At 43.8% G+C, this 23,173-nt stretch overlaps 1 long non-coding RNA gene across 1 annotated transcript; it reads left to right on the top strand.

Annotated features, from left to right (window-relative positions):
* Positions 1-3,763: 3,763 nt before the first annotated feature.
* Positions 3,764-13,321, top strand: LOC132648919 (uncharacterized). Its single transcript, XR_009587305.1, has 3 exons — positions 3,764-3,903; positions 3,998-4,122; positions 12,047-13,321. It is a non-coding gene; the product is annotated as an uncharacterized LOC132648919 (long non-coding RNA).
* The last annotated feature ends 9,852 nt before the right edge of the window (positions 13,322-23,173 follow it).

Here is a 23,173-nt window from a genome sequence, read left to right as displayed (position 1 = left end):
TTTTATTTGGGCAATCCTGAGAGAATTAGAAACAGCACTCCCCACTTAAGGTGACCTGGGTCCTGCACCAGCCAGGACATAGTTACAGCAGCAAAGTTAAAATTCTGCGCTTCAGTGCAGTAAGCAAAGCTCTGTGCTGTCTTTTCCTCACTTCTGGTGAGTTAAAATCCTGGATCCAGACCTTGGACCAGACCTTGTTGATTAGTGGTTTCCCCCCATATCCCTTCTCTGCTGGACAGACTTGCTGCACGAAGTCTGTGGCAACAATCAGAACCTATCTCCATCAAGTTCCACGGGGCACCTGTGTGAGTGCGCCCTTCTCCTGCTGAGCACAACCTGCCTGTCTAGACCTCCTTCCCACCTGCCCGAGTTGTCTGAGTACCCTAGTGTGTGCATGCTCAGGGTCTTGGCCTCCCAATCTGTTCTGTCTGAAACTAGCCAAGCCCTCGCTCTGGCTCCACGTCAAACGTCTCCTAGCTAAAACTGTAATGACATTGCCAACAGCCATGAGTCAATTCAACGGCCATCAGTGAGCTGTAGCCTAGATACACCCCAAACTGGCTCCCCAGAGGAAAAAAAGGGAGGAAGCTTGGGCCCTAAATCCTTTGCTTATGACTTTAAAGGCTCCTCTGGCACTGCTGGCGTATAAGCTCTCTGCCTCTGCCCAGCAACAAAGGCACCATCTGCTGACTCACGGAGAGCCAGAGGCAGGAAGTCATCCTCTTGGCTTAGAGTCATAGTGCTGTGTAATTTTGGGAAGCACCCTCCCCTCATCTGTACTTGGAGCTAATACTATTGGAACAGCTGATGCTTATGCTGGGAAGTCACAGCCATGCCTGTTTACCAGGAAGAAAGCACCTCTGCCCTAGCCAGTCACAAACCCTCACGCAAGGCAGAGAATGATGCGGAGCTGCATCATCATCTGCTTGTCCTTCTGTCTAGACAGAGTCAAAGCCAGGTGGATTCCGGGAGTCTTTCTCACCCTTATGTTTCCCAACCTTCCGACTTTCCCTTCCTATCTCACCTGGAGATCCCCAGCTTCGTGTTCACAGATAATTACAGCATCAATCCATGATGGCAGTTTTCCTGGAGTCATCCCAGTAGGTGTATGACTGAAGGCTCCTTTGTTCTATGATGGCTGTGACAGGACAGCTTGTAGTAAGCAATCTCGTATCACTTTGTCAGTCTCCACAGCACCACGAACCATCTCCTGCTGGCACCTCAGCCCCTATCTGCTTTCATTTCCTTCTTGTATTGTCAATCACATGCCTCCATTTCAGCAAACCCACAAGGCTCAAACTGGCCAAGGAGACCCAGGTGACCTTAAAGAATCTTAAAGTTCTAGAAGAGAAAAGCTATTGGGGGGTAACACGACTGGAGCCATGTGGGCCCGTGGTGATGTTACATAGAAAAAAAAAGCAAGTATCAGTAGGAAGTCAATATAAAAAGGCATAGAGGAGACTTTGGGAGGTGCCTGAGGTTTGCTCCACTAGACAACTTTAAGAAGAGGGTTTTGAAAGAGATGTAGCAGCAGAAGCAGTAGTGGTAAGATGGGGAAAGTAAAGTAGGTGAAGGAATTAAAGCTTAGCAAGTGTGTGCTCTAAGCTGGTATTGCCTTAGCCCAACCCCGCAGAGAATCCCACAGCAGAAATTATACCTCAAGGTGGTCAGTTAGTAGCTTGGACAACTCCTGGAATGAAGAGACATGTATCATTCCAGGCAGGTGAAAAAGCCATGAACCATCCTTAGCCAACGCCGCCGCCAAGCGGGAAATGGTGTTGTGGTGGTTTGAAATAGAATGGCCTCCATAGACTCACGTATTTGAATACCTGGTCCACAATTGGTGGAACTGTTTGGGAAGGATTAGGGGGTATGGCCTTATCGGAAAAGGTGTTTCACTGAGAGCGGGTTTGAGGTTTCAAAAAGCTTGTGTCATTTTGAATAATCTCTGTCTCTCTGCCTTATGGTTGTGTCTCAGTGTATAAGCTCTCAGTCATTGCTCTTATGACATGTCATGTTTCCTACCATGATGTTAGTCTTAGAGTTTAACCCTCTGAAAGTGTAAGCCCCAAATTAAACGTGTTTTTTAAATAAATTGTCTTGGTCATGATGTCTTATCATAGCAATAGAAGTAACTGAGACATTGAGCCACATTTCTTCTCTTGTCAAGTAGAAACAGTAGCAATACCTACCTAAGGAGAAATGCACATAAAGTATGCAGATGGAGGCCGAAGCCTGTGTAGGGAAGGCAGCCTGAAGCCAGTTCCCAGGACACTGGATGAACTCACAGTGACCTCGGAGCAAGTCCCTGTCCCCTGTGCATGGAAAGAGAGGGAAAAAATAAACAAGAAGTCGCGTGCATTACTGGGTCTTGATATTACCAGGAACAAGTGTCCCTAGAGAGGCCCTTTTCAGAGACACTTAGCAGGGGAGGGGGCGGGGTATAATGAGAGCAGGATTGCTGTTGGACATTCCCTGGAGTGGTTTCTGAGGGTTCCTTTTTAAAAGCAAACACAGTAAACTGTCCCCCTAAGGCGGGGCCTGCTGTACCAAGGCTCTGAAGACATGCAGATGGAATTCGGGGATTGACCATGTAGCAATCAGTTGCTGTTCTTTTCTCAAGCAGTAGCCCCGAGGGGATTGGCAGCAATCTCTTCTCAACACCACGGATCAGCAAAGAGCAGCTGAGGGCGACTCTCCTGCCAGCCCCAGAGGTACAGATGACCAGGCAAGTGTCGCAGCGGAATACACAAAGGGACACAACTGGCATTTAAGCTAACTATGCTTTCCAGCTCGAATCTTGCGCCCTTTGACCTCGCACTATATTCCAATAGGTCAGAGCAGACCTGCCTGACTTCCCTAATGCGCATTATCCTCCCTGGTCAATAAAATTCCCTTCTGCCTCTGCTCTGACAATAGATGAGAGTAGGTCGGCTCATCCCCTCCAGCTGCAGCGTTACCTCAGCTGTCAGTGGGAATTTAAATTAAGGATATAGGTAATCATTTCACTGCTTTTAGGCAAAAAAGGAAGGATTTTATTGCTTTGGCTGTAATCGCTTTCTTCTAAGAAAAGTAAAAAGATCTCTAGTTCCCCTGGGGGAACAATATTTTAAAGTGCCCACGGCGGGGCAGGGGGAAATGGGACTGAAAACACATGGCAGCCCTAAGTGGTAAAATTTCATGAGGGAAACTCCAGCCATTACACATTTCTGGTTGCAAGCCTCCTCCTTCCTCGGCTTTCCCTGCCAGGCAGCATCGTATCCAGGGGACAGGAAAGGAATTTTGAGCAGAAGAACAGTGACAGGAAAAGGAAGAGGCTATGAAGCGATGGTAGCTGAAGAACTAGGGAGGAGGAGAAGCCACACTGAGATCTGAGGGCCTGACCCCAGCATGACTCTGTAGCTGGGTAGTGGTGGGACTCTGGGTAGGTCCATGAAGCTTTGGGACTTCTTATCAACAAAGCGATTTGAGGTCCAAGTTCTCCAAGATCCTTGCTGCTCCCTGTCATTCCTGACCTTCAACATAATTTGGGCTCCTAGATGTTTAGGCTGCACTGGGACTGTTTCAGAAAGGGCAGATGAGAGGTGTGTGGTTTTCCCCGGGAGTTTTCAGTCTCTGGACTGAAGCTCCACAGAACGTCCGGCACAACTTGCTTTTGACTCTCACTTGAGTTTTCTACTTGGCTTTTGAAATAAAATAAAATTTCCTTCCAGTTCCCGTTTTATTTCCTCCCTCTCTTCCAACCTCCTTTTCTCTTAGTGTCCGCTGTCAACTACCGGGAAGAGACCTTCAGATTCAGCACGATCATTTCCAGATGTCAGAGAGCATTAGCACTCAGAGTCCACACCATTCTGATGGCCCCTGACATCCTCTGTTCTTGGAAGCTGAGCAGATTTGGGACTGGTTAGTACTTGGACGGGGAGAAATGGCTCTCGGAGTAGCTATCTTGTTTTTTTTAAATGCAACTAGAATAGTCACATTGTTTACTTTTTTACAGGGTATTTCCAGGATAATTAAGGATTTAATTGCAAAATTCAAAACAAAGCAATGAAGGCAAATACAGAGAAATGCATGTTAATCCTCCCTGTAAGAATTTCAGAACACAGTGTGGAAGGCAGAAAGGTAAACAAATAGATCTATTAATTGTGGTAACATAAAATGCCAGCAGATATCACACCCAAACCACCTAAGATTTATGGTGGAAATTACCAGTTGAGTGGAGGACCAGCCTCTTCAGTGTATAAAGATTCCTTACTATTCCATCAAAATAGTAAGAGAAATAAATACTTTAAGAGAAATAAAATATTTGAATTGATAAGTCACAGAAGAAATAAAAATATCCTGCCCCAATAATTACCAACTAAATACCAACTTAAAAAGCTGTCAGATGTGTTTTGCTTATGGAGTTGATAGGATTTGTGGTTTCTAGTGACAACAGCAGCACAGATAAATGTGCTCAGATATTTTAGGGGATGGTGGTGGGGGGGAGAGGGAACACGAGCAGGTAGACCCAGCAACATGGCATTGCATTCAAGTTGAGCGTGTGCTTTGACCTGAGAAAGTCCCTGACTGGGAATGTATTTCACGGAAGTGGTTAAGATGCTTTAGAAGAACCCCTTTCCACACCTCCTGTCTGCCCAGTGAAGCTACGTCTAAGCCAGGGATGAAGGGGCTCCTGTCTTTTGGACTCCCGTTGGCGTTGTCTCGGATATGTGGCTTCCCTGACAGCCATCCTCACCAACAACGCTGTGGGGAAACAGACTCCATATTATGTGTCTACTCAGGCTGCTATAACAGAAGAAACACAAGCTTGGGCGCTTGAAAGACAGAAAACTTTCTCACAATTCTGAAGGCCAGTAATCCAAGGTACAAGAGTTAATTACTGGTGGGGAATCTTCCTGTGTTGCGTATTGTTAGGTAGAGAGATCACTGGTGACTTTTCCTGTCAGGACACATCTATCAGAATCACACCCCCCGCCATGACCTCATTTAATAACACTATAAAGTAGAATAAGCGCCAATCCATCCACTTTGGAAGCTGGCGTTTCAGCAAATGAACTTGAAAGAACAAGGTTCTGTCCATTCTATCATGCACCAGATTGGTTGCTAGTTCGGTCGCTTACTTAGCCAATACTAATGAGGCCACTACTACCGCACAGCGATGTATTGTGTCTGGGGTGTGTGTCTGGGGTGTGTGTTTAGCTGACTTATCTTTTCCCATGACCTACAGGGTTTTATGGATTGGTACAAAAAAAAAAAACATCGAAAACTTCTCATGAATGTTTTCAGCATCTTTAAACATAGTTTTAAAACTTGGAAGCAGCAGCCAAGATGTCCACCTGCATTTAATGAATAAATGACCCAGCGCAGCCTCCTTTGGCGTTGAAAATGAAAATGAGCTAACAAGGCACAGACGAAACTTACGTATTAGTAAATGAAGTAATGCAATCTGAAAAGCTAAATTATACACGATTCTGGCTAAAGGACATTCTGAAAGTGGTAATGCTAGAGAGACAGAGGAAAGACAAGTGGAGAGGAAAGAGCTAGTGGAGAGGAGAGAGAGGAGAGATGGGGCAAGTGAGGGGTACTTTCAGGACAATGCCATTGTCCTGTGTGACAATGAGTGCTGAACACTTGTCATAATACATTTGTCAAAATCAATTGAATGTGCAACACGAAGAGTGAGCCCTCGCATGAGCTAGAAATGCTAATTAATGACCTGTCAGTTTGTCAGTTTGTAAAAAATGTACCACACTCATTCAAGGTGTAGAGGGGAGGAGGAGGAAGGGGCAGAGTGAGTGGGAACTTTGTCCTTGCCTCCCATTCTTGAGCAAACTTCCAACTGCTCAAAAATGGTATTTACTGACTTGTTTTAAAAATAAATGTAGACCGGCAGAAGCCACCGCCCTCCATGACCCTCCACCCCTCCGTGGCCCAGGCACCGAAAGAGCTTACGAAGCTTCAGGCGTGGCTGTCTTAACTGTGGACCCTCACCCTGGCCAGGCCTCGAGGCTGACTCTCCTGTGAGCAGGCATACACACTGGACACCGCTCCGGCTCAGCTCCCATTGTGTCCCCACTTAAACACCGCTCTGCAGAGAACTTCAGTTAGTCACCACAGTTATCCCATCGGAGCTCAGCAGAGGAGTGAGGACAACATTCACCGGAGCCCCGTGGGGTATCGCCAGTCAGCCTGGAACACACTTTGGGAAGAGGAGGAGCCGCCTCTTACGCCATCTTTGTTCTCTAAATCTCTCAGAGGCAGCAGACAGGGTCGCTTACAGAGTGTTTTCACTCAGGGTCAATGGCAACGAGACACACTCACGTGTGCGCACTGCACGCACACACAAACTGAACTCTCCGAGGAGTTCAGCTCTCTGAGGAGTTCAAACTGGTTGTTCTCAGATTTTTTTTTTTTTTTTTTTTTACAATTCATGCATAGACTCCTTGTCTTTCAGAAGAGAAGAATCTGAGTCTTTACTTTGATGCTTTATGAATGCAGCCAGGAATCTGTTACATAATACGAAGATCAAAATTTCAAAGCCCTTTCTGTCCCAGCTCAGCACCAGCCACTCTTCCTGGTCATCAGACTGCCACATGGCATGGCAGAGGAGCATTCCCTCATGTCCAGTTGGCAGCTTGGCTGACCCTGGCTCCTCACCCCATCCTCCTGTCACACAGCTGGCTTTCTGGCCATGGTGTGCAGAAGCATTTCATCTGGCATGGAAAAGCATGGCACGAGGGGACCATCTTCTGTCCACTTTTCTCTTGGATGCACAGCTTACAGGCATTTGTTGCCAATGCCATGCTGCCCTTTAAGGGAAAGTAATGAACCCACTTGGAAAAAGACTCAGGAATGTTTTCAAGCACAAGCGTCAAACTGGTTTTTTGGTTATTAGAAATTTACCATGGGGTCTTCAAATAATTCTATGATTACAAGAGTCTACTTTTATGTCCTTGCAAAGTTCAAGGTCCTTGTCCTGTCTGACAACTAGATTCACAGTTTTTAGGAGCCATTCCTAGTAGAGAATGATATGACGGGGACATGGTTATGATGTCAGAGGCCAAGGCAACATGGCATTTCTCTAGCAGTCAGAGAGACAGCTACTCTGTACCTTTGCAAGGTTAAAATTACTTCACTGTAGCAATAATGAATGAAATCTTATTCTAAGCAGCCGTTGTTAATTAACCTCCCAAGCACCTAACTTTCTCCTAGTAGGAATTTAGACACACATATGATAGAAAGACTCACATGGGATATTATAGACCCTAGCCAGGTTCTGCATAACCGATGGGAGTTGGATTTCTGGTCCTTTAACAATATCACATCAACTCAGTCTTGAGCACTGAATAATTCCTTATCTACAAACTCATAACAGGAATTGCAGATGTTACCTTTGAACTGGGATTTCAAGGCTCGTGCCAACAGAACACTTTGGACCAACACGGCCTGTCTCCACAATTCAGAAGGATCTGCCGCAAGCCGCTGGCTGAGCAGTCAGAGAGGCCTGCAGTGTCCCCTTGCAGAAGGAGAGGTTTCTTTGCAGAAGGCTCGTGCTTTCCTTGAGAAGATGCGTTACTGCAGATCAAGCCCTTTCTCCCGAATATCTAGAAAACAGTATTCAAATATGGATGTCTTCAAATAGTTCAAGTGTTCTCTTTCCTTTCTAGGTTGTCCCTGAGAGGAAAGGTTATGTTAGGAAAGTCCAAGGGGCTGCCAAGTTGGTGTATCTATGTGAAGGTTTGCACAGGAAGGAAGGAAGTGTTTCCTGTCCAGAACACAGATGCGTCCAGCCCTGCTGATTACATTGGCCCTAAGTGACTGTGGCCACAACTTTACTATTCACATCTCTGGCTCTATTAACCACTGTGTATGTGTCCAGTTGTGTTAGTAGGTGACAGACAGAAAAGGAGGCGCAATTCTGCTGCCAGCAAAAGTCTTGCATTCTGCCAAATTTCCTGGTTTCATGGGTCTGGCTTTTTCGTGCCAACTGATTTTATTGACATAATGATTTGTCCCACTTTCAGGGCATAACTGGAATTTTTTTTTAAACCCGTAACTGTGAGTCTTTGATGTTAGTTATATGGATAAGTTGGAAGGACAATTCTGTTTCTCCTCTATCTAAAAGGAAGCATGAATGAGGGTGACAATAAGGACAAGGAAAGAATCTGATTAGTCAAAGGTGGTTCAGGAAGGTAAATGAGTGTCGTCAGTTGTGTAAAAGAACTCAGTTCCTGCATGATCTCAGTGCTCAGAATGGCAGTTCAGCAGGAGCTGTGTGCAACATCCCACTGTAGATCAGGGTTGATCCCAAACAAACCACAAACTGACCGAAAGGGGCCTCAACCCTCATGTTCCTTTAAGCAATGGCTGTCTTGCTTTGTGTTCACCGATGCCACTCCTGACATGGAAAACATCCAGATGTGGAGGGGTGAGGTTGCTAAACATATGGTTTTGCATCCAGATGAGTCTGTGCCAGTAAGAACTGGCATTTCAGAGGCCAAACAGAAAATCCTGGAAAACGATCTTCTGCTTTCATTTTTTCATTTGTTTGCCATAAAAATATTCTATAACCCAGAGATCACAACCCCTGTTGGCTTTTAAATATTTGCTTTGACTCTCTTGCTTTTCAGTAGTGAATGAGAGCTTTTTATTTCCCCCTTGAAGTCTACCCATTATTGCCTGAATAAGAAAAAAAAAAAAAAAGCACTACCCATTCTGAGCTTTTAAGAGAGGAATTACTCAGTTCCCAAAACAGTGATTAGAAATTGAAGAATGAGTCTATGTAACTCTTCTTAAGATATCTAACAAGTCATAACAGGAAGTGAAACAGGAGTTCATTAGTACATCTGTGCTTTAGAAGGAGTCATAGTTAGTATATCATACGAAGACCCGGATGGCCACACATAGCCATGCTCTTGAAAGGAGCCCTGTTTTCATTTTCACGTAATGATCAGACTCTCTCCTAATTATCATATCTGGCCTATCCTTGTTGGAGCGTACCACAGTATATCGAGTGCTTGATTGACAAATGATTTACACTACACAATCGCTGAAGAACATAAGAGTAGCAATTTAGAAACTTATCAGTGCAGTTTATTTGTTGTGCCAAATCAATCAAAATATTGTCCCCAGTTTCTTTGTAATGGTTTTACTGAGGTGATTTAAATATTCTACCATTAGTTATTCATCTTTGACACTTTGTTTTCTAAAGCTACAATTTTTTTTTTAAATTAGGAGGTGGGTAGAAATGATATCAAGCTACATACACAGAAATCCGTTCTTGTTTTTCACAAGGCATTTCTCTGTAGACAATTCCTCTGATGCGATAGTGCTCAAAGTAGGCAGAGGCTTGATGAATTATGATAGTGTGTTTGGTTACTCTGGGCTTAGATGTTTCTGTTAAACGGAATTACCAAATAAAAATTTTCCCTAAAATAAAATGTTATCATCAGCATTACACAGGAGCTAGAGAGCAATTTAAGGAAACTGATAAAACAAACAAACAAACAAACAAAACAAAACAAAACAATGTGGGAGAGTACATTCATCAATTTGAAAAATGAATTTATAATTCCTACATATAGTTGAAGTTCATTAGAGGGATGATTTACTACAGACATTGTGCTGGTTAGTTTTTCTCAACTTGACTCCCAAACTTGAGTCACCTGAGGAGAGAGAACCTCCAATGAGGAATTACAGCTATCAGACTACTTTGTTGACCTGTCTATGGGACATTCTCTTGATTACTGACTGACACGAGAGTGACAAGGTCATTGTTGATCGCCCCATACCTGGGCAGGTAGACCTGAGCTGTGTAAGAAATGCAGCTGAACAAGCCAAAGAGAGTGTGCTAGTAAGCAGCATTCCTCTCTTCTTCTGTGATCTCTTTTTCAAGTCCAGCCTCCTGACCCCCAACTTGAGCTCCTACTTTGACTGGTCTCAACAAAGGACTATAAAGTATAAGATAAAATGAACCCTTTTCTGCCCAAGCTGCTTTTATGAGTGTTTTGTCACAGCAACAGAAAACAAAGACAGAAATTGGTATCAGAAAAGTGGGGTATTACTGCAAAGAATATGATTATGCTGCTTCACAAAACTCGGGGCTGGGAAATCTTTTTTTTAATTATGGTTTAAAATCTTTTTTTTAATTAATTTTTTTTTATTATTACAATTTATTCACTTTGTATCACATCTGTAGCCTCCGCCTTTATTCCCTCCCAATCCCACCCTTCCTCCCTCTTCTCCTTTCCTGCCCCTCCCACAGTCCACTGATAGGGGAGGTCCTCCTCCCCTTCCATCTGACCCTAGTCTATCAGGTCTCATCAGGACTGGCTGCATTGTCTTCCTCTGTGGCATGGTAAGGCTGTTCCTTACCAGGGAAGGTCATCAAAGAGCCAGCCCCCGAGTTCATGTCAGATACAGTCCTTGCTCCCCTTACTAGGGAACCCACTTGGATGCTGAGCTTTCATGGGCTACATCTGAGCAAAGGGTCTAGGTTATTTCCATTCATGGCCCTTAGCTGAAATATCAGTCTTTGCGAAGACCCCAGGCCCAGATTTTTTGGTTCTGTTGCTCTCCTTGTGGAGTACCTGTCCCCTCCAGGTCTTCCTGTCTCCTCTTTCTTTCATAAGATTCCCTGCACTCTTGGGCTGGGAAATCTTTTTTTTTATAGTAAATTTTTTAAATTTTTTATTAATCACACTTTATTCACTTTGTATCCCCCATAAGCCCCTCCCCCCTTCCCTCCCGGTCCCACCCTCCCTTCCCCCTCTTCCCAAATGCTCCTCCCCAAGTCCACTGATAGGGGAGGTCCTCTTCTCCTTCCTTTTGATCTTAGTCTATCAGATCACATCAGGAGTGGCTGCATTGTCATCTTCTGTGGTCTGCTCCCCCTTCATGGGGAGGTGATCAAAGAGCAGGGCAATCAGATTATGTCAGAGGCAATCCCTCTTCCCATCACTATGTAACCCACTTGGACACTGAACTGTCATGTGCTTTATCTGTGCTGGGGTTCTAGGTTATCTTCATGAATAGTCCTTGGTTGGAGTATGAGTCTCTGGGACGTTCCCTGTGTTCAAATTTTCTGGTTCTGTTGCTCTCCTTGTGGGGTTCCCGTCCTTTCCAGCTCTTACTATTTCTCACTTCTTACATGAGATTCGATGCACTCTGCCCAACAGTTGGCCATAAGTCTCAGCATCTGCTTTGATAGTCTGCAGGGCAGAGCTTCTCAGAGGCTCTCTGTGGCAGGTTCTTAGGTTGTTTCCTGTTGGCTGGGAAATCTTAATGAGCTGTTCTGTGGGAACTTGGAAGTTAATTCCAAGAAAATGATGACAACGAAGGCCTAGCTGATAAAGTTTCAGAGAGAAGTTTTAAAAGTCCCTCAAAAACTATCAGGGCCATTCCTGTACAAAGTGGGGATTTCAGGACCAGGTTTATAAAGTGAGAACATGACCACTCCAAGGAATGGTTGAGGAGAAGGTTTTTATCGTAGATATGAGGAGAGGACAGCCATGGGCATCTGGGAAAATCCAGAGCACGGAAAGGAAGTAGTGGACTAACTATGACCAGTAGACTGAATCTGGCCATGAGAAGAGAGATGGAGAGAAAGGGAGAAGAGAAGAAGAGAGTGAGGGTGAAAGAGACCAAGAAAGGGGGGAGGTGGCAAATGGCAGGGTAATATAAAAATAAGAAGCTGAGGAAGGGAAGCTTAAGAGCTAGAGAGGTTTAAAGTAGGGGGCGCAGAGAGAAGAGCTGAGAAGAGCCACAAATACTGAGTGAGCCAAGGCCAGCATGGGCACTGGTATGCTAGTAAGCACCACCAATGACCATTTGTCCTGAGTTTCTTTTGGATCCCACAATCCCTATTGTAGGCTTACATTTCTCACCAAACCTCCTTTATTTAGGATTCTTCAATGCTTCTACCTCCCTTCCACCCACTGACCAGAGGTATAGGAGAAAAGAAGGTTATTGGCGGGGGGGGGGGGAGCGTTATAGACCTTTTTAAAAGCAGTTCCTTGGGATGAGTCTACTCTTTGTTGTCCAGATACCAGCAGTCAAGTCCAAAGGTGAACACCAGACAGTAACATAAATCAGCACAGTTCAGCAGGTTGGGATGAGTCAACGGAAACTGCAAGACTCACTTGGATGGCACCGAAAAGTCCTCTGGAACACTTCCCTCTTCGAAGTCAAGGGTCGAAGCACAAAGACCAGCACAGAAATGTCGATCCAAATAACATTGTCTCAGTGTGCATGGGCCTCTACATGTCTCCTCTCCTCTGAGTCCAGCCACGAAGGTTTTCTGCCAGCCAAAGTCAAGCCCCTCACATGAGACAGCTCACAGCAAGACATCACGTGCCCTCTCACAAGACAGCTTCTAGCAAAACATCACATGAAACATCTGAGCCTTCAGAAAAAAAAAAAAAAAAAACCCAGAAACTTCGACTTCATCCTATGATCTTGAGAATCTGTGGTTCTGGTCAGCTGTGCCTGAAAATTCAACTGTGTGTCCAGCACCATTGAAGTGAGACCTTTGCTTTACTGGGACAATTGATGCGCGTTCCCTGAGGCTGAGAAATCACCTGATGAAGAAGAGACAGACATTATTGAGGTGAAATCTTCTGAGAAGTGTTTTTTTCCAGTTCATCACACAGAAGCTATAGCCCGGTAGTAGGGGTGCAAAGCTGTACTTTGGGCTGGCAGCTGAACGATAACTGTTAACGATATTTAACAGTCTCTGATGTGGTACTGATTTTTGGTGTGACAGCTGAAGGTTGGCACTGTTTGAGGATAGGAGACACAATTGGTAAAGGTGCAGCTTTGGTTGCAGTAAAGCAAGCAGGATCGTAAGGGTCAGGGGAGAAGCTGAGGCTTGGCCCTTTTTGGCAGAGTGGGAGTCCCTGAAGAATGACTAGGAGGCCGTTGGTGAAGGTGTAGCCTCTGCCTCAGTGAAGACTCCAAAATATTGAAGATGCTAAGACTGGGATGACAACTAAGGACAACATCAGCTGTAAAGTGAAGCCGGCCAGAGCCCACGAGAAAACCTATGTATGCTACACATGACAGAGTCAGATAAATGGAACTGTCCAAGCCCTTTAGAATTCACAAGTTTACGAATGAGCCCCAGACATTGGACACTGTGCTGTTTACACTGTTGGATTATGGTTTTGCTTTGATCTGATTGGAACTGTGTCCTGGTTCTTTCCTATTGGAACAAGAAATTATTAAATTTATTTTTTATTTACCTGGATCCCACAGAGACTGGATTTTAAAGAGATCTTGGACTAGTGTTAAAACCATTAAAGGCTATAGAATGTCAAAAGTTGTACTGTGTTTTGTATTGGGATGTTACCATGAGATCATGTCAGGTTGATAAGTCAGTTGTGGTGTTTTGTTTTTTGTTTTGTTTTTTCAACTTTACACACACAGCTTTGCCTGGGAAGACAGAAACCTCAACTGAGAAGCCAACTTCATAAAGTGGTTTGTAGGTACATCTATGGGACTTTTTTATTATTATTAACAATTGAGCTAGGAAGGCCCAGTCCACTGTGTGCAGTACCATACATGGGCTTGTGGCCCTGAGATGTAAAAGAAAAGTAGATGAGGAAGCTGTACAAAGCAAGACAGTAAGCAGCTCTCCTTCACAGTCTCTGCTTCAGCTCCTCTCTCTAGGTTCCTGCCTAGAGTTCCTGCTTTGACTTGCTTCAGTAATGGACTGTACCTGTGAAAGGTGAAATTAATCCCTTTCTTCAGATGGTGTTTTTCATCTGCGTTTTATCACAACATCAGAGATGCTAACTAGAACAGAAAGAAAATAAGGGCTTTCTGAAAACGTGTTATTTAGAATAATGTGAAAGAAAAGAAGAAAGTACTTAACGGAAGGGGTATGACTTAGAAATCAAGTGTGACGGTGTGGACCTAAGAAACCATATAAATAAAGATTCTATATTCTTCTTATAAACCGTATAAACAAAGACTGCATATTCTCCTGAGAACACAGCATTCGAAATGCAGAGATGTCTAGTGCAGTCAGTGCACAGTGAACAAATGGGATAGGATTGGTAAGTGGAGCTCAGAAAGATGGAGGGCAAATCACGCACACCTTGTTTAAGCATTCTGATCTTTATTCTAAGAGCAATGAAAGGCCACTAAAGGGGTTCTTTAAGCATGATCACATTTGCATTTAGATTACCCTGACTTTATGTAGGAAATGAACTGGAAGAGGCCAGTTATTGAGCCAGCTAAGTTACCCAGGTGATAGATAATGGTAGCTTGGATCAGAATAGGATGAGAGAGAGGGAGGCAAGTGGACAGATTCAAGGTATGTGACTATTAGGCTTGGTGAAGGATATCATCAAGTAGGGAGGTATGCAAGGTGAATGATGTCATTTTCTCATTTGAATAACAGTGTTGTGGTTTGAATGTGAACTCTTCCCCCAGAGGCTCAAGCGTTCTGATACTGGGATCCCAGCTAATGGTGATGCTTCAGGAGCTTATGGTCCCCTTAAGTCACAGAGTGTCCCCAGAGGAAGCAGGCCTTGGGGTTTGTAGCAGAGCTTGTTTCCTGTCCAGTTTCTGCTGCCTGTTCCCCTGAAATGTGGCCATTTCCTCTTCACATGTTCCCACCGCCTTTTGATGACATGCATCCCTTACCAAGACAAGTTATCTCCCCTCAACTGTGAGCCCCAATAAACTTCTCTCTTAGTAACCTTCTTGGCAGATACTTTGTTACAATCACACACACACAAATTAATACAGATAACACCAGTGCCAAGAAATGGGCCACTGCTGTGATAAACATGTGGTTCATAGGTCTTTACAACTGGTTTATGGGCGGAATGTTGAACTCTTTGGAGCTGTAGGAAAAGAGAAACCCTAGAATATCATGAAAAGAACTTGATGGGCCATGATGGTAGTGGTCCAGCAGGAATCTAGTCATTAAAGATAGTGATCACAAGGCTTCAGAAGGGAACAAGGACTCAAGGAGGAAATGAGCTACAGATGATTTGCATTATTTTCCATGCAGATAATATGGCTCTGTATGTGTGTGTGTCCCCACATCCTAATGATGAAAAAAAAAATGAGATTAAGTTCAAAAGTAGTAGTCTGAACTCTTTGGTAAAGGAAATGTCAAGAGAATATAACATCAGGTTGTGGCATGGGTACTGCTTATTGCATTTACCCAGATTTTCAGCAAGAAAGAACAGAAAGCAGAGCTGGAAAATATGAACATATAGCGTGGTAAGAAAAGGAGTATGAATGTAGTTAAGTTGAAGACAGGACAGCTGTGTGTAGCTCTGGACTAATTCCATTAAGGAGAAATGATGGCCTTTGCATGGAGACAATAATAAGCATGCATGGAGGACAGGACTCCACTTAGCTAAAGATCCAGGGTACAACAGCACAAATTAATATAAAGGAAAGTATCAAAAAAGATGAGCTTTGGGGGTACGCTGGAAAACTGATGGCAAAGCAAATGTTTCTCCCGGGATTAGCCTTGAAGGCACGCAGAAGCTCCTGCGGTTGTAGTTCAGGGAACCAGGCTGTATCTCAAGAACTTGGCATCATCCCCATGCTGCTTACTTTGAAGACATGCAAAATGTAAGAATGAGGTAGTTATGGAGGCTTGTGTTAAGGTTCCAGAAGGCCACTGAGACTGGAAAACCTGTGACAGCATTAACAGAGTTAATGTGCAGAGTTCTTAGGAAGGTTGGGCATGAAACTATAAAGACTTAAGTTAAATTAAAGAGGCTACAGAGTATCAGAGATACCAGCATCAAAGACTGTTTGCAGAGAAAATCTGTAGGCACCAAGTAGACAGAGAGAGAGAGAGAGACCATGTCTTAGTTTCTTTTATGTTACTATGATAAAGATCATGACCAGAAGAAACTTGGGAAGGAAAGAGTTTATTTCAACTTACGTTTGCACACCACAGTCCATCACCACGGGAATTCAAAATAAGAACTCAGATAAGACAGGAACCTGAAGGCAGGAGCTGACACAGAGGCCATGGAGAAGTGCTGCTTACTGGCTTGCTCCCCAAGGTTTTCTCAGCCTGCTTTCTTATAGAACCCAGGACCACCAGCCCAGGGATGGCACTACCCTGAGTGAGCTGCTCTCCCCCACCTCAATCATCGATAAAGACAATGCAACATAGGCCTAACCATAGGCCAATCTGGTGAGGGCACTTTCTCAACTGAGGTGCCCTGTTACTAAATGACTCTAGCTTGTGCCAATTTGATATATAAGTAGCCAGCATAGCATGCATGCTGTAAGCAAGAGTTGGAGGAGCGGGGGTAGTCTGACCCATTGGAGCTAACAGAAGTTAGAGGGCTTGATGTTTACCCTAGAAGATTTTGGTCCTTATTTTCATTGGCCCAAATTTTCACTGCTTTTCTCACAGTTTTCTCTTTTGAAATAAGAATGGTTACCCTGTGCCATTGTCCATTAAAAGCATATGATTTGGTTTTTAATTTCACACGGGACCCCACACAAGAGATTATCTGGAGCCTTAGAAGAGGGCTTTTGACCTTTGCGCTTTGGAATAGGCTTGGAACTATAAGACTATGTGAACTTTTGAAGCCAGTCATAATGCACCTTCCTTTAAGAGCTGACCATCAGCATATGGGGCTGGAACTTTTGTTATTTAAGGTGAGATGTTCCCTACCGGTTCATGTCTTTGCGCACTTGGTCTCTAGATGGTGGTGTAATTTGGAAAGGCTGTGGACCCTTTCGGAGTTGAAACCTCACAAAAGAAGTGAGTCTCTGGAGGTGGGTCATGACCTCTGAGTCTTGAGTCTTGGGCAGTCTTTACTTCCTGTTCAGTGAGAACAGCAGCCGCAGCATACACTCTCAGACACAGAGCCACCTGCCTCCATGCCTTCTCCATGCTAAGGTATCTGATTGATTTTGGTCATACATTCAATCACGCCAGAGAAGAAGAAACTAGTAGAAACGGGGTGGCTGTACCATTTGCTGAGCTTCAGACCTTGGGAAAAGGATCAGTTTGGGAAGAAGTATACATTTATTTGGGATATGTTGAAGTTGAAACTCCTTTGAGCCATCCTAGGGAAGATGTAGTTTAGCTAATGGCTCCATGGGAAGACAGGGATTACTGCTGAACATACAGATAGCATCACTCTAATGGAGGTAGAAGTTGAAGCAGAGGACAGATGCTAATCCGGTGGTGTTTGTTTGTTTGTTTGTTTGTTTTGCAAGAATACATAGACTGGGGTGAGAAAAAAAAAACAGGACTCAGTCTGGTAGACATTTAATGCTGATTGGGTAGAAGTAATTACACAAGAAAACAATTTGCACAGAGAACCTAGGTAGCTAGAAGGAATATCTGAAGACTTCAGTATTTCAAGTTCAAGGAAAAGGTGGGTTGCTCAGTAGAGGAGAGACTGGCAAGAGATGAAAGAGTGCAGAGAGATACCTACCCATCTTCTGGAAGCCTGGAGGCCTTTACCAGAGCGGAGTCCCAGCACAGCAGAGTCTGAGAGCAGCCTGAAGCATATCAAAGAAAGCTGAGGAGATAGCCAGCTGCAGGCCTCTGGTAGGGCAAACCATGTCAATTTACAGAGCCCCATGGGGATTTGTAGAAATAATTAAGGAGAAAGGCGCTATAAAAACGTCAAGCTCAAGGAAAGTCAGGCCAAGAATAAGGAGTTAATGTTAATATTAATTTTATCTGTACTAATCTCACACCGAAGCTTGATTAGCATTCCATAAAGCCAACAAGACTTAAACACTAAACCAAAATACGATCAGACACTTGTGTCAACTCGGAAGCTAGATCAAATCTTGCGGCACTACCGGGTAATTGACTGCTTGGCAGCTGGTAAGTAACTGGTCAAATCAGACCAACACAGACTCTTTGGCCCTAGACCACTTTTTTGAATATGGATATACCGTACATACGTCTTCCCATAGAGCTGCTTCATCTTGGCAAATGTTGGGGAAGGTAAAAAAAAAAAAAAAAATGCTTCCACAAGAGGGCTGCCACCAAGAGAGCCACAGGGGGCACAAATGGTGAAAAGCAACTGTGGGCGAGGCCCCTCTAAAGACTCAGCTGCTCTTCTGTCCCAACTGATTATAGTCATGGGGTATTACAGAGACACAGAATTTAGAGTGAAATATGCTGATATGCTATATATATATATATATATATGGACCGAAGACACTTTTGGAGTGTACATAACCAGCTCATCACTTTTGTTATTTATCTGTAAACTTTAACTTAATGGGTGTTTCAGGAACTCTTGCTTTCCTCAAGTCACTAACTATGGGCTTCAGAGAGGTAGTATTGGTGAAGACTCTGGTCTCAGGGAACCCACTATTGACGGGTCACACAGAAATGGGACAGTTATCACATAATGCAGAGTGACATAAATTTTGGGAGGTGGAACAAAAACAGACCCCCAACTCCAGAACGCAGAGGAATGAGTTAGTTTTGGCTGAAGAAACAATTCCCTGAGATTTTATCAATGAGACGTATGTCTTGGGCTTCAAGGGGTTTCAGTGGGAAAGTGGGGAATGAGGTGACTAAACATCTTATCATTTCCCCCATACCTTCCTTCATGGCAGAACCTTCAGAGTCCACAAGTGTCACAACAGCATTTTGCTTTTCTCAGTTTACAAAGCTTTGAAACACTAAGGACACCAACACAGAAACAATCCCTCCTTAAAAGGTATTTATTCATAAACGACATCATCTAGTAATTTGCCAGCTGCTGCTAGTGATGAGTGTGATCGCTAATGCCTCTGTGTTTTAGTTCATTCAAGAATGTGATGTATTTTTATTGTTTTTAAATACCGTATGTCCTAGTTTGCTTTCTGTTACTATGATAAAAGACTGACCAAAGCAATGTGGAGGGGAAAGCATTTATTTGGCTTAGAGCTTCCAATCCAACATCAAGGAAAGTCAAAGCATGAAATCAAGGCAGGGACTCTAAGTAGGTACTTAGAAAAAGGAAATGAAGTAGAGACCATAGAGGAATACTACTTACTGACTTATTCTCCATGGCTTGTCCAGCTACCTTTCTTATACACTCTAGGACCACTTGCCCAGGGATAGCACACGCCAACAATGGGGTGGAGCCTCACACATCAACCACTGAAAAAAAAATGCCCCACAAGTGCGCCTACCAGCCACTGGTACAGTTCAGTGTTGGAGGCAGCTCCACAGCTGAGATTCTTCCTTCCAAGTGGCTCTAGTTTGTGTTAAGTTGAGAAACTAGCCAACACAAATGGCTCCCTCTTAATTTGACAAATACCTTCTTATTAAATGGTAATCCTTTCTTATTTGTCCCCAAGATTTCATGTTAATATTGCAATGTAAAATGTAGTTCAGCTTTTAAAAAGCCCACAATCTTCTTTAAAATGCTGTCACTTAAAAGTTCAATGTCTCTTTAAAACACCAGTGTCTTAATTGTGGCTTCTTTTTGATCAGAAAGTAGCTAAATACTTCTTATTTCAAAAGCTAAGAACCAGATCACATTTACAATACGATCAAAGCAAAACCAAAATCCAACAATGTAAATACCTCTGTATCTGATGTCTCTGACTCACTGTCTTTTGGTCTCCGAAGGGCTTAGGCAATGCTACTCTTCAACCATCCACAGAACACGTAGGTTGTCTCCTGGGCTTAGGCCAGCTCCACTTCACAGTTGCCACTTCCCTTGGTAGTCAACCTACAGCCTTGGCATCTCCAATATCCTAGATTCTCTACCATAACCAAGGTTGCACCTTCACAAATGGCCTCTTGGCCTCTCTTCAGGGAAGTTCTGACCCTATTAATTAGTGCCAACCTTTACCTGCTCTCTGTGACCCCTTCCATCTTTTGCCTTCAAACTACCATCATGTGGGATATCCTTCAGAACTGCCAAGCTTGGCTGCCAGTGCAGTCTTCATACCCTCTGGACCACAGCTTCTGTGTACTGACCCTGAGGAAATACTTCTCAGGAGATTTCACCTCAGTGCTGCTGGTCTTATTTATCAGAGTTGATTCTTCAGACCAGCTAACCAGGATTTATTATCTCAGAAAAGCAAAGTTTCCACTAGATCTTGGCTTGCTCAACTACCTTTCTTATATAATCCAGGCCCACCTGCCTACGGATGGCACTACCCATAGAGGGCTGGGCCCTCCCACATCAATGTGCCAGTTTCCTTTCTACTGGTGTGGCAGAGCACCATTACCAAGGCAACTTATAAGTTTGAAATGGGCTAATGGTTTCAGAGACTTAGAGTCCATGTGGCATGGCAGCAGAAACAGCTGAGAGCTCATGTTTTGATCCATACCAGGAGGGAGAGAGAGGCATACTGGAAATTGCATGAGTTTAAAACCTCAAAGCCTCTTCCCAGTGGAATACTTCCAACAGGGGCAACCCTCCTAGTCCTTCTCAAACAGTTCCACCAACTGGAGAACACGTATTCAAATTTGAACCTTTAGGAGCCATTCTCATTCAAATCATCATAGTCAACAAGAAAGAAAATGTCTCTACAGGCATGCCAACTGCCCAAGCTGATGGTGCCAGTTCCTCGGCTGAGTTTCTTTCTTTCTAGGTGACTCTGGTAATTGTGAGGTTGACAAAAACCAACCAGTATACCACACAAAGCAAGAGGTTTCATTGTGGAATTCTCATGGTTTGTTCTCGTTGATCCTCCTGCTCCACTCCCCTTATTGAGACAAAAGACTGCAAAGTGAGAATGGGTATCTCCATATTCAGGTTGTCACACTTGTTTGTGGCTAGAGAACTCTGCCCTCTGATTATGATGCATGCCCAGTGTAGGTCAAACATCATTCAAGAACTTATCTCCTTGAAAATAGTCGAAGCCTATTCTAATTCTGTTACCTTTGGAGTCTGTCTGGGCCCATTCTTTGAATTAAACATCCTTTGCAATCATGAAGGCCGTCTTCTTGTACTTGAGTAGTGTGCTAAGAAGGATGGCATAGATTGACCTGTGCTCAGGCTAACAGTGGTAGCATATTTGCCTGGGCTGTGAATCTCTGAGGCTCCATCTCACTCCTCAGGGGGAGTTCCAGCCTGTGGCTTCCCAAATTGTGCAGAGGGCACAACAATGCTGAGTAGGGCCACTCTGCTTTGCTACCATCTTGTTGTCTCTGACCTTCACATCTGTGGCTCCTGTCCTGGGGTCAGTTCTTGCCAGGTATGACAATGTGAGAAAACTTGCCAAACTATTGTGAGAGATAGCACGAAGAACATATTTTAGAAAAAAAATTGCTTATCTTCTTATGATAGTGGCAGGATCTCACATGAAGGGAGCTATGGTTCCACCTTGAGTTCAAAGCACGTATGTTTCATGTATCATCACAGGGCAGAAACAGGCCTGATTTAAAAATATATACATATATGTAGAAGGGCTTAGTAGTGATAGTTTAAAATGACCCTAGTGGCCCCCAAACACCAGAACAATTTCATGGGATAAAATGGATCCAGTGATAAAGATGAAGAAAGTGATTTGTTTGAGGACGGTGGCATTTCTAGCCAGCAAGACTGATCACATCTTGAACAGGCCAATAATAAATGCACATCCATGGTACGTGAGCCAAAAGGACTGATGCAGAAGACCTAAGCTGGGCCCCACAAATGTGGATTTCTATGGACAAGTCCAGCTAATTCTGAAGCAGGTGCCCATCTATGGACTTGACTTTGAACCACTGATGATTGGCTCCTCTTTCCCTAAATCACTTCCTACTCTCAGATCTGATTCAGCATCATGAACTGGTACAAACCTAGAAGCTGAGGGTCCATCAACAGAGTGACCTCTGGGTCCCCATTCCATAGCTACCTTATCTTTCTATTAGTTTATTTGCATATGTAATTACAGAGGCAAACCTTGAAGATTAGAAGATGCCACTCACAACTCATTTTAAACTTCTGTCCCTTTACCAGATTGCTGAACTCATAAGTAGAAATTCCATTTTAAAACTGGTGCCTCTAATTCTAGAATGTTTGGAATAGTCAGTTGTATTTAATTGTTATTTTCTGTGTTCAAAGTGTTAATATCATTGCGGATACTTAAGCTATATCAGTTTTTTTTTGGTAATATTTTTAGCTTGGCATTTATTTCTGCTTATAGTGTACCCACACAGACACCATGTGTACTTCTCCTAGCATATAAGCAGAAAACACCTTAGGATGGCAAAAACAATAAAGGACCAACTTTCAAAATGCTGCTTGGAAGGATTTAAATATGCACCACTGAACTAGAGTCATTTATCTTGTCTCAGCATCTCAGGCTTAGCATGGCTGAATTGCTTCCTGGTTATATCATAGTACAATAGGAATTTATCTACATCGAGATGAGGGAGAAAAATAACTTTTCAATCTTGAAAACTGAGCCGGTAATCACCAAGCAATGCATAGAGAGCTTGTAATAAAACATTCACCCCTAGTTAGAAGACCTGGGGCATTTGCTTGCCTTCAGTATATGTGTATCATCCATGATCTCTCTCTCTTGCACACACACACACACACACACACACACACACACACACACACACATCCACACACTCCCGCTCCTGTTTCATTCCTCCAAAGCCGGTGCATCAGTGGGAGGAACCATATCTTGCTTCTGATCTTTTAACTTTCCAAATCCTGGTAGGAAGCTCCTTCCCTTCTGCCTCCTTAGCAGATTCCACAGGGGACACACGTGAGAGGCGTTCAGCAATGCTGCATGGCTAACAGGCTGCTGGACAGCTTGGTCACACTAGCTGTTTTCTGGCGTCTCGTCTTTAATATGTAGGAAACTGTGCAGTGTTATCTGTTTGCAAATAATTGGAAATCTTGTCTGAACTTTCAGGGGAGGAAATGTTTTAGGCTAAATGGAGTTTGTTCCCTGGGTACCGTAGTTTCCTTGCATTCGTCTCCAGGCTGACATCCACCTCTTCTTTTCCGGAACAAGGAACAACAAGTAAACAAAGCAGACCTGAGAGGACACAATAGTTTGTTAAGAGTGAGCTAGATGAGTTGCTGATTACTGTTGTTTTAATTAAATGGGATGTGAGGAGGGAACCCACGGGATGTTACTTACCTACAGAGAAAATGAATCTGGGGGAAGAGGTTAGTGCTGGGCTTCTACAAGGGGTGGGTGTATTAGAGTTTGATGATAAGCTATTTAGAACAATTTTCAAACATTTAATTCCTGGACT

This window comes from Meriones unguiculatus, chromosome 18 (assembly GCF_030254825.1).
Source record: "Meriones unguiculatus strain TT.TT164.6M chromosome 18, Bangor_MerUng_6.1, whole genome shotgun sequence".
In the NCBI taxonomy this organism is placed as follows: Eukaryota; Metazoa; Chordata; class Mammalia; order Rodentia; family Muridae; genus Meriones; species Meriones unguiculatus.
Note: the sequence above shows the minus strand (reverse complement) of the source record. Positions and strands in the feature narration are given on the sequence as shown.